General features: G+C 44.7%; 1 pseudogene; it reads right to left on the reverse strand.

The window, feature by feature from the left end:
• Window positions 1–11,421: 11,421 nt before the first annotated feature.
• On the reverse strand, window positions 11,422–11,992 carry LOC125350569 (annotated as a pseudogene).
• Window positions 11,993–15,255: the final 3,263 nt, after the last annotated feature.

The following is a 15,255-nucleotide window of genomic DNA, read 5'->3' on the forward strand; positions in this document are numbered from 1 at the left end:
TACATAGCAAGACCCTATCTCAAAAACAAACAAATAAACCAAGGGCTGAGGATGTAGCTCAGTGGTAGAACACTTACCTAGCATGCACATGGCTCTGTATTCACTCCCTAAAACCTCACACACAGGCAAAGTGAATATATAACAATATGACCTCCTCTTCCTTCTGCTTCCTCCTTTTTTTTTTTTTTGTCAGTTGTGGGGCTTGAACTCAGGACCTAAGCACTATCCCAGAGCCTCTTTGTGCTCAAGACTAGCACTCTACCACTTGAGCCACAGAGCCACTTTCTGTCTTTGAGTGGTTAATTGGAGATGAGTCTCACAGGGACTTTCTGCCCAGACTGGCTTTGAACCAAAATCTCGGATCTTAGCTCCCTGAGTAGCTAGGATTATAAGCATGAGCCACCAGCACCTGTCTCACCCTGTCATTTTCAAATGAACAAGAGTAACTGCTAGTGTCAAATGCAGGTAAGAGTCTTAGGCAGGCAGATTACAAGTTCATGGCCATCCTGGACAACATAGTGGGAGCTTGTCTCCAAAAAGGGGAAAGAATACAGAATAGGGCAGTGAGATGTGCAGACATAAATTTCATTTTAGAGTTTCACTGACGTAAGTATTCATTTTAGAGTGAAGTGTATAGGAGATGAATGAACTCACAGACCTTCTTGATCAATGTAATCCTTTCCTTTGCACACATACCTCATTTTACACCTCCCATCTCTACTCACAAGTTACATGGTTTATTTTTTCACATGGTGTACATGTATATTGACTGCATTTACTCACTCTTCCTCCATTCTAGTTTGCACCTCCCAAAAACATGTTTCCGTGTCCACGTATTGGTTAAACTAGTTGGATAAACTAGTTGTTTATTAAGTTTTTGGATTCCTCCCCTAAGTTGACCCTCCCTTAGTGAATTGTTTATGTATAAATGCATAGCACCCTGTGTATGTTATCATGCCTAGTTGTATTTTACATCTAGTTTACACATATGAGAAAAACATGCACCATTTGTTGCACTGAGCCTGGCTGGCTTCATTTAACATTTTTTTTCTGGGTTCATCCATTTCCCTGCAAATGACATATCGGTAAATTCCATTGTGTATGTATACCACATTCTCTTGATCCTCTCATCTATTGTAGAGCATCTGGACTGTTTCCATAACTTAGCTATTGGGAGTAGTCCAACAGTGAGCATGGATGTGTAAGTGTCTTTATGATATCCTGGCTTGTGATGTTCTGGGTAGAAGCCCAATAGTGGTATGACTGAGTCGTAGTGAAGATCTATGTTTATGTTTTTGAGGAACCTCCAAACCACTTTCCAGAGTGGTTGTACTAGTTTACCATTCCATCAGTGGTGTAATAAGTAGAGTTCCTTTTCTCCTACATCCTCACCAGAATTTTTTTTATTGGCCAGTATTACTGAGGTAAGATGGAATCCCACTGCATTTCCTTTATGGCCAGGATGTTGAGCATTAACTCAAGTGTTTATTGCACATTCTTTCTTCTCTTGAAATGTCTCTATTTAGCTCCTTTGTCCAGTTATTGATTGGGCTATTAATTGGGGGAGAGTGGGTAGTATTTCTGATATTAGGTCCTTGTCCAATCTATAGGTGGCAAAGATCTCCCAGTATGTTGGCTGTCTTTTTGGTTTTATAACAATTCCTTTGCTGTGCAGCACCTTTCTAATTTGGTTTAATCCCATATGCCAACTGTCTCTCTTGTTTTGCTGTGCCCTTGGGACTCTCTCCAGAAAGTTCCTGCCTATGTTGATAGGTTCTAATGTTTCTCCTACTCCTATAGTAGTTTCAAAATTTCAGATCTGACATTGAGGTCTTTGGTCCATTTTGAGTTGATATTGGTGCAAAGTGGCAAACAAGGACCCAATTTTAGTTTTCTGCCATGGATATCCAGTTTTACCAACACCAATTATTGAAGAGGCTATCTTTTTTTTTTCCACCATACATTTTGGCCTCTTTGTCAAATATTGTTGACTGTAAGTATATGGATTTATTTCCAGTTGTCTTTTTTTTCTATTCCATTGGCCTTCAGGCCTGCTTTGCCTGTGCCAAGCTGTTTTTGGTACTATAGCTGTGTAGTAGTAGAGTTTAAGATCTGGGATTGTGGTACCTGCAGCATTGCTTCCCCCACCCAAAAAAAAAAAATTGCTTTGGCTATTTGGGTTTTTTTGTTGTTCCATATGAATTTTGGGATTATTTTCTCTATCTCAATGAAAACAACATTGGAAGCCAGGTGCTGATGGCTCACACCTGTAATACCAGCTACTCAGAAGGCTAAGATGTAAGAATCACTGTTTGAAGCCAGCCTGGGCAGGAAAGTCTTGTGAGACTCTTCTCTCCAATAAGTTACCAAAAAAGCTGAAAGTAGAGCTGTGGCTCAAAGTGGTAGAGTGCTATCCTTGAGTGAAAAACCTCAGAGATGACGCCCATGCCCTGAGTTCAATCCCCACAATTGACAGAAACAAAACCAGCATTGAGATTTTGATGGGAATTGTGTTTGTAGATTCTACTTGGCGGTATAGCCATTTTGACCATTCTTCCTATCCATGAACCTGGGAAGTCTTTCCATTTCCTGTTGTTGTCTCTTATTTCTTTGGATTTTTGTTTTGTTTTAACTAGTCCTGGGGCTTGAACTCAGGGCCCGAGCACTGTCCCTGGCTTTTTTTTGCTCAAGGCTAGCACCCTACCACTTGAGCCACAATGCCACTTCTGGCTTTTTCTGTTTAGGTGGTGCTGAGGAATCAAACCCAGGGCTTTATGCATGCTAGGCAAGCACTCTATCACTAAGCCTCATTCCCAGCCCCTTCTTCAGACTTTTATAGTTTTTGCTATAGAGATCCTTCACTTCCGTGGTTAGGTTTATTCCTAAAATTTTCTTGAGTCTATTGCAGATGAATTGTTTTTCTGATTTCCCTCTCTGTCTGTACATAGTTTGTGTACAGAAAAGCTACTGATTTTTGTGAGTTGATTTTGTATCTTGCTACTTTGCCGAAGTTGTTGATCAGCTTAAGAATCTTAGGGGTGGAGTCTGTGGGATCCTTTAGATAAAGAATCATGTCATCTACAAATAGGGATTGTTTGACTTCTTTCCCTATTTGAATCCGTTTCATGTTTCTCTTGCCTTATTGATCTGGCTGTGAATTTCAGTATTATATTGAAAAGGATTGGAGAGAGAGGACATCCTTTCCTTGTTTCTGATTTTCGAGGAAATGATTTTAGTTTTTCACCACTTAGTTTGATGTTGGCTATAGGCTGTCATATATAGCCTTTATTATATTGAGGTATGTTCCTTGTATTCCTAGCATCTCTAGAGCTTCTCAGTTGCATTTTGTCAAATATTTTTTCTGTATCTATTAGCTCTTTTAATGTGGTGTATTTATTGATTCACAAAATCAACTTAATGAGCAGATTTTATTATTGTTGAACTCTGTTAGCAAGTATATAAGAGCTTTGTGTCTATGTTCATCAAAAAGATTGGTCTATAGCTCTCCTTTATTGTTGGGTCCCTACCTGGTTTGGGGATGAGGATTTGTCAAGGCTGTTGTTCAGTGTAGGAAAAGAGTTCAGTTGTGATATCGAGCAGTGATCTGAGAGTTCATCTATAAGTGGAAAAAATTAAGGTTCTAAGAACTCAAGGGAAGGGTGGAGAGGAATAGTTTGCCAGAAACTCAAAATTATAGAGTAAAGAAGGAAAAGATGACATGGAATGAGAGGAAAGAAACACTATGCAGTCTAGTTCAGTAAAGAAAACACTGGGAAGGGAAGCGTCCATTCCTAAGCAACAATGCAGCCAACTCAGAGCACCCTAAGCCAGGTGCCAATGCTTATTTAAGCTCCCTTACACTTTTAAAGAGAAAAGAGGGTGGTTTTCTTGACTTAACAAAACAAACGACCAAATTCAGGCGGTACTCTGTAGAGATTTGGGGTTTTTTCTGTACTCCCACCAAGTTCTTTCTTGAAGAGCCTGCCTACACTCTGAGGCTCTGCTCCTTAAATAGTTTTGAATAGGTTGCAAGGCAGTGCCTAGTGCATCAGGGAACTTCCGCCCCCTTTGCCCCCTGCAGGCTGTGGGGGAGAGGGAGGTTGCTCACCTTTGGCTCAGGCTGCTAGTCCCCTGGTGCTAGGCAGGCATCCTCTACTCATGTAGTATTGGCATGTCCCTCTCCTGCGCAGGCTGCCCTGGGTGTCTTGTGCATGGGATAGTATTTTTTTTGCTAGCTTCTCACTATATTTGTGGGAATGAGGGGTCACACTCTGTGGACTCAGTATTGGGGACACTCACCCCCGTTGGTTAGTAGGGGTCAGCACTATTCAGGTGTCCTCTGGTGGCTTTGTCCCCTGGAGGAGGGAGGGACATGAAGGTGCAGGATTTTTTTTTTTTTTAAGGCTGAGACAGAAGTGACTGGGTGTTTCCACTCAGCTTTGTGATAGCAGCAGTTTGGAGTCTGCTTAAGTTTTTTTTGGGGGGGGGGGAGTTAAGCTTAAGATTTGATTCCTCTTGGTTGGCTCTTGAGTCTGATCCTGTATAGACTGTCTAGTGACCTCTCCTGGACTGGATTTCTCTGCAGAAGCCCTGTACCTCTATTTGATTGGAGGAAACTCCTTTTCTGTCACCCTTTTGTCATCTTCCCAGAATCCCTGATTATTTTGCGTGGGTTTTTTTGGTTTGGTTTGGTTTGGTTCTGGGACTTGAACTCGGGGCCTCTTGTTCTTGCTTGTCATTTTTGCTCTACATTTGAGCCATACATCCACTTCTGGCTTTTTGGGGTTAACGGAAGAAAAGTTTCAATGTTCTGCACATTTAATTTAAAAACTGCTTTGTTCCAGCTACTTTTTAGGTTGAATTATTGGTTTGTTTTTTTGTTTTTTTTTGGCCAGTCCTGGGCCTTGGACTCAGGGCCTGAGCACTGTCCCTGGCTTCTTCTTGCTCAAGGCTAACACTCTGCCACTTGAGCCACAGCGCCACTTCTGGCCGTTTTCTGTATATGTGGTGCTGGGGAATCGAACCCAGGGCCTCATGTATACAAGGCAAGCACTCTTGCCACTAGGCCATATCCCCAGCCCCTAGGTTGAATTATTGGACTAAAGCCCTTGGGTTTCAATTTATTCTACAGTTCTAGAATTTATATACAAATCTTTTGATTCGTATTGGCTCTTTTCCCCAAAAGATTTATTTTTATCCTCTTAGTTTTCCTTCCCCTTTTCTTGTTCTGAGGATTTCACCTCTAACTTATTAAACACATGGTTTAAGTCCTCTGTTTTTTCAGAACTGTGATTTGAACTTGGGACCTTGCACTTGCTAGGACGATGTTCTCTCACTGAATCATGCTTCCAGCCCTCTTTGCACTACTTACTTTGGGAGAAGGTCTCATTTTTTTGCTCATGCTCACATCTGCCTGTTTTAGGCTTCCCATCATAGTTTGAATGGCAAGGGTACATGTCACAGTCCTTAGTTTCTGACTAAGATAGAATCTTAGAAACTGATTCTTTTTGTTTGTTGGTTCTAGGTCTGTTTTATTTTGCCTAGATTGGCCTGAAATGTCTATTTCAGCCTCCCACATAACTGGGATGGCAGGCACTCTGCACTGCACCTACCTATTGGTTGACAAAGGGTCTACACCTAGCCTGACATCAAACTACCATCCTGCCAATTCAGCCTCCCAAGTAACTTGATAACTGGTCTGAGGCACCAGTGTTCAGCTGAAGGCTTGTTTGTTTGCCTCTAGCTTGCTCATAGTTGGAGCACTGTTGCTTGAACCATGGCTCCAGCCACACTTTGTACTAATCAGTGGGAGATAATGTCTTTCAGTCTTTGCTGCCCAGGCTGCTTCAAACTGAGTCTCTGGTCTCAGCCTCTTGAGTAGATAAGATTATAGGCAGGAGCCACTGCTACCTAGCTTAAAAAAAGAAACAACAAAAAACAGGAAAAATTAGAATGTGTGTAAGCCAAACTTTTTGGTCTAAGACTTATTTCACAGTAAGACCAAAATATATGGCTTTCCACCAAAAGTGTTTGCTTATTTAAAAGGATGTGGGTTGCCTGCCTACGTATCACTGTTGTTAAAGAGAGTTACGAATTCAGATTTTTTGGAACCATGCTCTTTGGATTCAGATGTTGACAACCGTCTACCACCAGTGATTCAGGGTCTTCATCTGGCAATGAAGATAATAAACTACCTCCTTGCAGAGTAAAGAGTAAATAAGTGCATCTGTTTAAAGCACTTAGTTCAGCACATAGTAAGGGCCATGTGTGAAAGCTGTTCTTAAGCCAGTAGTGTCTCATGCCTGTAATCCTAGCTACTTCAGGAGGCTGAGACAGGAGAAATGAGGTTTGAAGCCAGCTTGAGCAGGAAAGTCTGTGAGACCCTTAACCACCAAAAAGCTGGAAGTGCAGCTGTAGCTCAAGTGAGCAACAAACTCAGGGAAAGCACCCAGGTCCTGATTTCAAACTCTAGGACTGACACGTGCGTGCATGTGCACACACATACACACACTTTTCTTTTTTTAAGTTTTAAATTCTTCTGCCTCGTGTATAAAGAGTCTGCTTCTGGTTCCTGTGGCAATTTTAACTTCTGGAAAAGTTTTAATTTGAAATAACTTAAACTGTAATTAGAAAAAAATAGTAATTTGATATGTACAGTAATTACCAAAAGGATCCTGCTAGAACCATTTATGATGTTTCATCAGTAGTAATTCTATACATGCCCGAGTTTTTTATACTAGTAACAACCATCTAAAATAAGATGAGTGGGTTGTATAGGGTGCATACTTAGGTAAAGCTGCGTGTATGTTGCAGGATTGGAAGTAAAGCAGAACTTTGGAATCTTATGTGATGTTCTTGTCATGTTGACATTTACATCTCACTGTCATAAACTGAATTAAGTCTGTTAATCTCCAGTGGTGACAGACATCAGGCTGAATAGCTACAGCATGACTCACCGTAAAACAGAACATGTCAAGAATTCTTTGTGTGTTGGGTAAGGAATGCCATCTGAGCTGAGCCCTAATGGCTGTGGGCCTAGTTGTCCCAGGCTCCTAGATAAGGCACAACAGAGGGTCACGGACTGCTTCCTCTCCTGCATTCATTGCCTTTGGGAGGGGAGTCCATCAGTGAGCAGTCCCTTCCTCCTTCCTTGAGGACAGGATCCCTGTCACCTTGGCTTTGACAGGAACACAAGTAGATTCTTGCTCCGCTCTGCTGGTGGTCACTAATTGTTAATCATACCCCTCAGAACGGTCTCTCCAATGATCTTTAAGACACAATGACTTGCATGATGTGTCCAGTGCACTCACTGCATACCACACATGTAATCTTGGCTGCATGAGTGGTATGTGAGTGCGTGTGTGTGTGTGCATGCACACACATTTAATTGGATATAAGTCTCATGGACTTTCTTGCCTGGGGTGGCTTTGAACCAAGATCCTTAGATCTCAGCCTCCTGAGTGGCTAGGATTGCTGGCACCAGGCTTGAGGAGCTGTTTTCATTAAGAATCCTTCTGGTGTATAGTTCAATTTTCTCTTAGAGTACATGGTTCATTTTCAACAGAAACCTCAAGAGTGTTCTGAAGATGTTGAGACAAACATGTACAGTCATATTTTGGGTGTTGGAAATATCACATCCTTAGACCATCTTTTAGTCTGCCAGTGATCAAATCCAAGGCTTCCTTGTAAAAAGTTTCAGAAAGTTTGCAAATTGGGAAAGTGTGCATTGGGGAGTACTAGAGCTTGGTCTCCAGCTTTGTTACTTAATAGTTGTATGGCTTTTGAAAAGTCAGTACTTTGTTTGAGGAGGTTTATGTTCCACATCTGTAAAATTCTAATAGCACCTACCTCCAAGTACCTAATAGCAAAACATGGGCTCTGCAGTACAGAAGAGAGGCCCAGAGGGGTCCACCACCCTTGTGAGGAAGGCCCCGAGGCAGGGATTGCCTGAAGGGAGAAAGTACTCAAAAGCAGCCACTTATCAACTGGTTTGGACATCTTCCAATTTTAGCTCATACCCGGACATAGCTACCTCTTAGGAGCCCTGCCTGCCAGAGGACACCTGGCAGGCTCTGTGTGTCTCTTCCCCCCATCCTGGCATGCGCAGTTGTGGGGAAAGTAGCAATCTGCCATCCATCACAGCAGCACGACTGCTGTGGGATGGTCTCTGCTCCCAAGCTGCTCCTGTTTAGAGAGAAGCCTCTTCCTCCATTAGGGGTACGAAGTTGGATCTCAGAGTAGTTTCTGCTCAAGCCAACTTTAATTTCTGGTGCAGTCTGGCCTAATAGAACAAAACTTGCCAACTAGCAGTGGTTTGGTTCTGAAGATGGTAAGCTTCCTTTCCCGAGTCACCAAACATTCACATTCACAGTGCTTAATCTTCAAAAGAAATAGAAGGTGTGGGCTGGGGATATGGCCTAGTGGCAAGAGTGTTCGCCTCGTATACATGAAGCCCTGGGTTCGATTCCCCAGCACCACATATACAGAAAATGGCCAGAAGGGGCGCTGTGGCTCAAGTGGCAGAGTGCTAGCCTTGAGCAAAAGGAAGCCAGGGACGGTGCTCAGACCCTGAGTCCAAGGCCCAGGACTGGCAAAAAAAAAAAAAAAAATAGAAGGTGGAAGAGTGACCAGGACATTATGAGGTGGTCCTGTGAATTCAGGTAAGATGAGAAACTTTAAATATGAAATAGCATGGTGATATGGACAGAACTTTTTTTGTCTAATGTTTTTAATTCCCAAACATATTTATCTTTACGTTTTCAATTTCCAGGAGAGAGGGAAAGAACCTTTAGGCAAAGAGAGCTGTGTTAAAGTGCAACCAAAGTATTTTACAAATTGCTAAGTTTTTGGAAAATAAGTTACAAAATAAAGTAGTAAATTTTAATAGCCTTATCTAATAAATATAAGGAAAGAATTAGATACATAATAGACTTTCTAGCAACATGGGTGGAAAATGTTTATTCTGCTAATGCCCATCGAAATTGCTGGAGTCAAGTTTCATGTTCCATGGAAAAAATTCTTTGTATAAATTAAATCCTCCCCACATCTCTGAAGAAAAAAGTCAAAGCAACATTCAGAGATAAAATCTGGACATTATAAAGAATCACCCTAGGAAACCTCTGTTCTACACACTCCTGAGAAGGACCAACACCATGGTATTGCTTCAGTGGCCTGGCTCTGCAACACTCAAGTCGCAACCAAGTGACTTGTTTTGAACTTGTCATATAAACCTTCAGCAAGCTCTTCCTGCAGCACAGAGCAAGGTGCTGCAACTCTTGCTTGGCCTCATTGATTGGGAGAGTTGTTGTAACTGAATGAAAACATTAATAGCTACTGTAATTTTCAGTTGCCACAGAATTGAGTGTAGTGGTCTTTGTAAGAAATACCTATGGGCTAAGACTGTTATTCTCTATCTTACCTCCTCCTGATTATAATACTATTTCATATGTAGTTAATAAAATTGAGCAAATAGTGCTCAATAGTGGATAGCCCAAAATACTAGCGTGTACAATTTTCACAAACCTTAGCCCAGATGACATCATGAAAGTGTTAGTGTTGTTTGGTTTTTGTTTCTTCATGGTTTTTTTTTCTTCCCTACAAGGGTGAACTCTGTATGATGTGGTTCTTTTTCCATCTCACTGCTGGGCTCAGCTCTACCTCCATCCGCGTGGAGGTCCTGGGCCTATCCACCTCTTCCGCGTGGTCCCCTATCGCCCTCAACGCATCCTCTGGCCAGTAGGAATTGACTGCGGGGGCGAGGTCCACGGATAGCCTCGGTCAGCATGTGGTTGCGGGACGCCCTGTCCCCTTCCCCATACTTGCCAAGGAAGACACAGGCGCGTGGGGTCCCGGGGAAGCCTCAAGGGGCGTTCTGGTTTAATAAGGGGAAGGGCAAATACACTTATACCAGCAGTGACTGTGGGAAGGGAAGGGACTTGGAGTGCCTAGCTAGGCACTAGTGATTGGCTAATGGACTGTCCATCATGGTGATGTCACAGAACTTCCCGCAGATGCGGAGACCTCTTGGCTCTGCCTCTGGCTTAGCAGGCCCCATCACCACACACGTGCTTGCCATGGAGAGGTGGGGGCTGGTTTGGCTTCTCTTCTGCTTTGGGAACAGGAAGGAGGTGGGACGGGCTAGCTGCTGGGCCAGCAGCTAGCTGCCCCAGGTCTTAAAGGCATAGCCATCCCCTACATCTCACTCTGAAGTGGTGTGATAAATACACTAATCCTGCTAACAAGTCACCTACCACCACCATATCCCACTCCCAAAGAGAAAGGTCAGTCCATTCATGCACCATGCATGCTTCACTCTCGGGCTGCTTTCATCTGTGGATCCTTTCACACTCACCTGTGGCCTCTGAACGAGGGCAGCCTGACTTAAATGCCTCAGACCACAGGTGTCATTGTTGGCTACAGTTGAGACATGACACCCAATAACTTCATGGGAGATATTGTATCTATACCCTCAATAATGTGCATGACAAAACAATCCAGTTTTAAATGTAATCTGTTCTTTTTTTGGTAACAAAAGACTTTTTTCCTATTTAAATTTTATTATAAAGTTGATGTACATAGGTTACACAAGTCAGTTAGTGAGTACATGTCTTTCTGAACAGTGTCACCCCCTCCCTCATTTTCCCCCAGTTCTCCCCCTCTTGACCCCCTCCCACTCCGAGTTGTAAAGTTCATTTCCAATATAGCCTTGAGCGAGTATCACTGCTGAATTGATTCACTCTCTGTTCTTTTTTTTTTCCTGACTTTTGAACATTTTTATTTATATTTTGGTATTACAAGTGATCATCTTTTAAATGAATATTTTCTCTAAGACTGTAAAGCACAAAAATTTGCCAAATATCTGATTTGCACAAATCCTTAAGAAAGGTTTTCTGTGTAATCTTCATAGACACAAATCTTTGTGTATGACCCATTCTTAACTGTAGATCTCCACGCTGTTTTCACAATAGTGAAGCTACAAAGTTATTCTGAAGGACACTCATTAAAATCTAAATAATATTTCTACTAAAAAAAGTTGTGGAACACAAAACACCAGAGGTTCTGAGGAGAAGGTAATTTGTTGAGGTTCAATTTATCTTACTTCCTCTATAGTTTTCTGTCATTTTTGAAAGAACACATAGCACAATAGGCATATTCATCTCCATTACCTCTTCCTCATTTAGAAATCTGTTGTTGATAAAACTTGACCAACTATCAAACTACCATTTGCATTTAACCACAAGCCTGTTACACAAAGCATTTCATTAGAGGTATCAACAAATGCAAATGGACCGAAATTTAGAAAAAGTAGGTTTTGTGAAGCTTGCTCACTCTTACATATTACATATTATGTAAGAGTGCTGCACCTCAATTTCTTACTAGATGTTTAATGCCTCACAGTGAAAGGCTGATCGATGGAGGATGCAAAACAACTTTCTAGGTGCTGTAATATTTCATTTGATAAAGGCAACAAAACGATAGGATAAAATTTAAGCAAGGTTTATTTGCACTCCAATTTTTCACTGAGAAATTCTTCCACACTATCCATGTTCCATTTGAGGATGCTTAGCTCTTTGGCAATGTTCCTGTTGTCATCCAAAAGCTTTAGTACAGGATCTGAACCACGAGCATACTTGATTTTTAGTCCTCAGAACAGTTTGGGCTTATCACTTCTGACAAAAGCTTGGACTTGAGGGAACCTCCCAAATTTTTATCCACAGACTTCAAGAATAGCTCCTGCATAAAGCTTTTTGGTTTCAAATTGTGCTTCCTCCTGACAGCACCCTCTGCAATCAGGATCCAGCTGAAGTAGGCTGAATTGTCCAAGTAGATCACAAGAGCTGCAGAGTAAGTTGCTAGAGAAGTCCAACTCTCTGCATGCCTCTGATGAGAACTCTGCCCCCAAAGCAGACACCGCTTGAAGCACAGTCGCCAACAGCAACCTCAACCCAAACGCCGGCCCGAGCCACCCTCCCTGCTGGGTTGCCATCGCTCCCAACTCTCACTCTGTTCTTAAACCTCAAATTCAGATCCAGTCTGGCTCAGAACTTAAGTCAAATTTCAAGAGTTGTATGGAACAGATTGTGGGTGGTGGGGGGGGGGGGAACAGAACTCATTTACTAAGATGTAGTAATGGGGTGCAGGGTGATAGTTCAGCCCAGGCACACAGCCAAGCATTTCTCTGCTCATTCGGAGCCTGGCTGTGCTTTCTAGCTCTTCATAAACGGCATAGAAGGTTACTGTGAGCTCTAGTCCCCCGCTGAGTGGTGTGTGAGCCAACGGAGCTCACTCCACTTTGGCATGCCCTTTCCACCCTCCCTCTCCTGCCATTCTTCATGGGCTCCAGGGTTCACCAGTCTGCATTGGAATTGGCTTCCTGGCTTCCACATATGGGAGAAAACACAAGGTATTCATCTTTCCCTGGTTTGTTTTACTTAACATAGTGGTTCCATCCATAAGGCAGTGGCAGATCGCCCTCCTTCTGGCTGGGAACCCCTGTGGGGCCATGCGGAGAGGAGGAGCCAAGCAGAACTGCCTACCAGTCTCACTTTCGCTCCATCCCATGTCCTCGAAGGACAGAACAACCAGGGCAATTTGCTAGACACTATGCACCAGGTGCTCTCGTGACATTTTCTTGAATCTCCTACCACAGCCCTGCAACATACCCATTTTGTGCCCATTTTATAGGCACAAACTGGGAGAGACTTCATTGTCTGCTAAGCTGTTAGCTGACAACAGCAGTTTCATTTAGGCCTCCTGCTCTCTCCCCCAGCGGGACTCAGCTAGAGGAAACATTGCTAGTTCAGTTCATTAGCACCATCCTGGCAGAATGGTCACTAAAGTTCTCAGACATTTTCCAGCGTCAACTTCGTCCTTTTCTTACAATCTTGTGTTTGTGAGCCTTGAAAATGGCAGAGCAGTCTTCATGTATGGGGCAATGTTAAGGAAATACCTTTTGGGGTTGTGTGTGTGTGTGTGTGTGTGTGTGTGTGTGTGTGTGTGTGTGTGTGTCATTCCTAGGGCTTGAACTCAGGGCATCTCTGCCCAAGCCCAGCACTTTACCACCTGAGCCACACTTCTAACCCTTTGCTGGGTAGTTGGGTGAGTCTCTTGAATTTGTCCATCCAGGCTGGCTTTGACTAGCAATCCTCAGACCTCAGCCCCCCAAATAGCTAGGACTGGGGCTGGGGATATGGCCTAGTGGCAAGAGTGCTTGCCTTGTATACATGAGGCCCTGGATTCGATTCCCCAGCACCGCATATACAGAAAACGGCCAGAAGTGGCGCTGTGGCTCAAGTGGCAGAGTGCTAGCCTTGAGCAAGAAGAAGCCAGGGACAGTGCTCAGGCCCTGAGTCCGAGGCCCAGGACTGGCCAAAAAAAAACAAAAACAAAAACAAACAAACAAAAAAAACCCAATAGCTAGGACTGAGCCTCTAGCATCTGGCAAGAAATAATACTACCTTTGACTTCTGTGGATCACATTTACCAGAGCTTTTTGAAATATATAGCTCCTTGGTAATTCTCATAGTAGAGACAATTCTGTTGGGGAGCTTTAAGGATCAAGTCCTAAAACATCTATTGTGATCACCACTTGCACCCTCCGAGCTGGGTGGTGAAGGACGGGAGACAAAGCTTTGGGCCTGGATGGCAGAGGCTGAGCAGCCCTTGTCCCTACGGGTCACTCTTGATCATATTGCACAGCCGCCTCCCTGAGAGACAGGGAAGTAAGTGTGTGATTTGCCAAGCCATGGGCAGCCCAGGGACGGGTGACCCTTCTTTGCAGGTTGTCGTTGAGGGTTCGAGGATGCCCCACCCTGAAAGGAAGGCAGGGGGCCTGGCACTTGGTAGCCCTCCAAAGCTAGGAGCTCCTCCCTCAGCCTGTGGCTAGATGGCTGGCCTTGCTCCAGGCTGCTCTAGTGTTTTTAATCTATGATCTGTTTCTAAATCTATGGTCCGTATATTTTGCATCAACTTTTCTTTTGAAAGACTTGTGCTGGCTGCCACGGTTTTTTGGACACCGATCAGATAACCACAGCCTCCCGGGCTGGGCGGTCGGAACATCTTAGCTTGGCATTCCAGGCCTTGCCCCCGCGGGCCTCCCCGCTTGCGCCAGGCCTCTGCTCCTCCATCACCCGGGAGAACCTCCACCCGCCTCACAAAGCCTTCCTCAGCTCTGATGGAGGAATTGCCTCCTGGCGGCCATCTCCTTGGGTTCAAAATTCTTGTCCCGACAGCCCCTTTGGGTTTGGGGGCGCCGGGGGTGCTCCAGCTGCTCCACGTGGGCGCTCTGAGCCTGTATGTCCAGAACGCAAGCAGCGGGCGGCACTCGGGGGACGCGAGGCGGGAGGCGGGCTGCTGAGAGACGAGGCACCCAGCCTCCCGGGGGGCCCGGAGAGGTGGGGCGGCAGGGGAGAGGGGGGGGCGCAGCAGCCACCAGCTCTATTCTAACACCCCAGGTTTCTGTTTGCTGCTATGGTGCAGCAAAAGGGAGCTCTTCTGGGTGAGTGTACCCAGAGGCGCCTCTGCCTGCTTCCCCAGCTAAAGTCTCAGCAGGAGGCGCAGTGGGGTACCCGAAAGCAAAGCGTCCCCGCCTCTGGGGCTGCTCCGGCAAACCCCCAGCCCCGCCCAAGGGCCCTGCCAGACCGGCCCGGAGACCCCGCGGCCTCCTCCGGGGCGTGGCTTTCTCAGACTCGCAGCGCCACCTGGTGGTCTGCGGCGCGCATGGCGGGTCTTGCTCTGGAGCGCTCCTTAGTCACGAGAACAGCGTTCCATAGCACTGCGGGCCAGCAGGTGCACCTGCGTCCCCGCCGTGTCACCTGCAGCGCCCGCAGCCTGCTGGAGGCCTCGGGACACCAACATCTCACAGGTCAGTTGGTGAGAATTCGGAGAAAAAACGTCCAGCATGGCGCCTGCCCCTCGTTCTCCACCACCAAAGTTTATTTTTGAAGAAAACGACTGTAGCCTTATCCAAAACGACCATTTCCCTCCATGTAGCACACTATGAGTAACAGCTGACCATACCATGGGACCACGTACAAAGCTTGAGCCTGGCATAGTGTCTCTCTCCCTCCCTCCCTTCATCTTTCCTTTCATTTTTTTTTCCATTTTTGCCTAGTAAACAGAATTTTTGAAAAAGGATTTTCATCGTCTTTGAGGTTTTATGCCTTTTTAATGTCTTGTTATCCTGGAGGTGGGTGGGGACACGATACATTTGGCAGAAACCAAAACATAAAAATGCTGCTGCTCCTCCCCCCCCCC

This window comes from Perognathus longimembris, chromosome 4, assembly GCF_023159225.1.
Source record: "Perognathus longimembris pacificus isolate PPM17 chromosome 4, ASM2315922v1, whole genome shotgun sequence".
Classification (NCBI taxonomy): domain Eukaryota; kingdom Metazoa; phylum Chordata; class Mammalia; order Rodentia; family Heteromyidae; genus Perognathus; species Perognathus longimembris.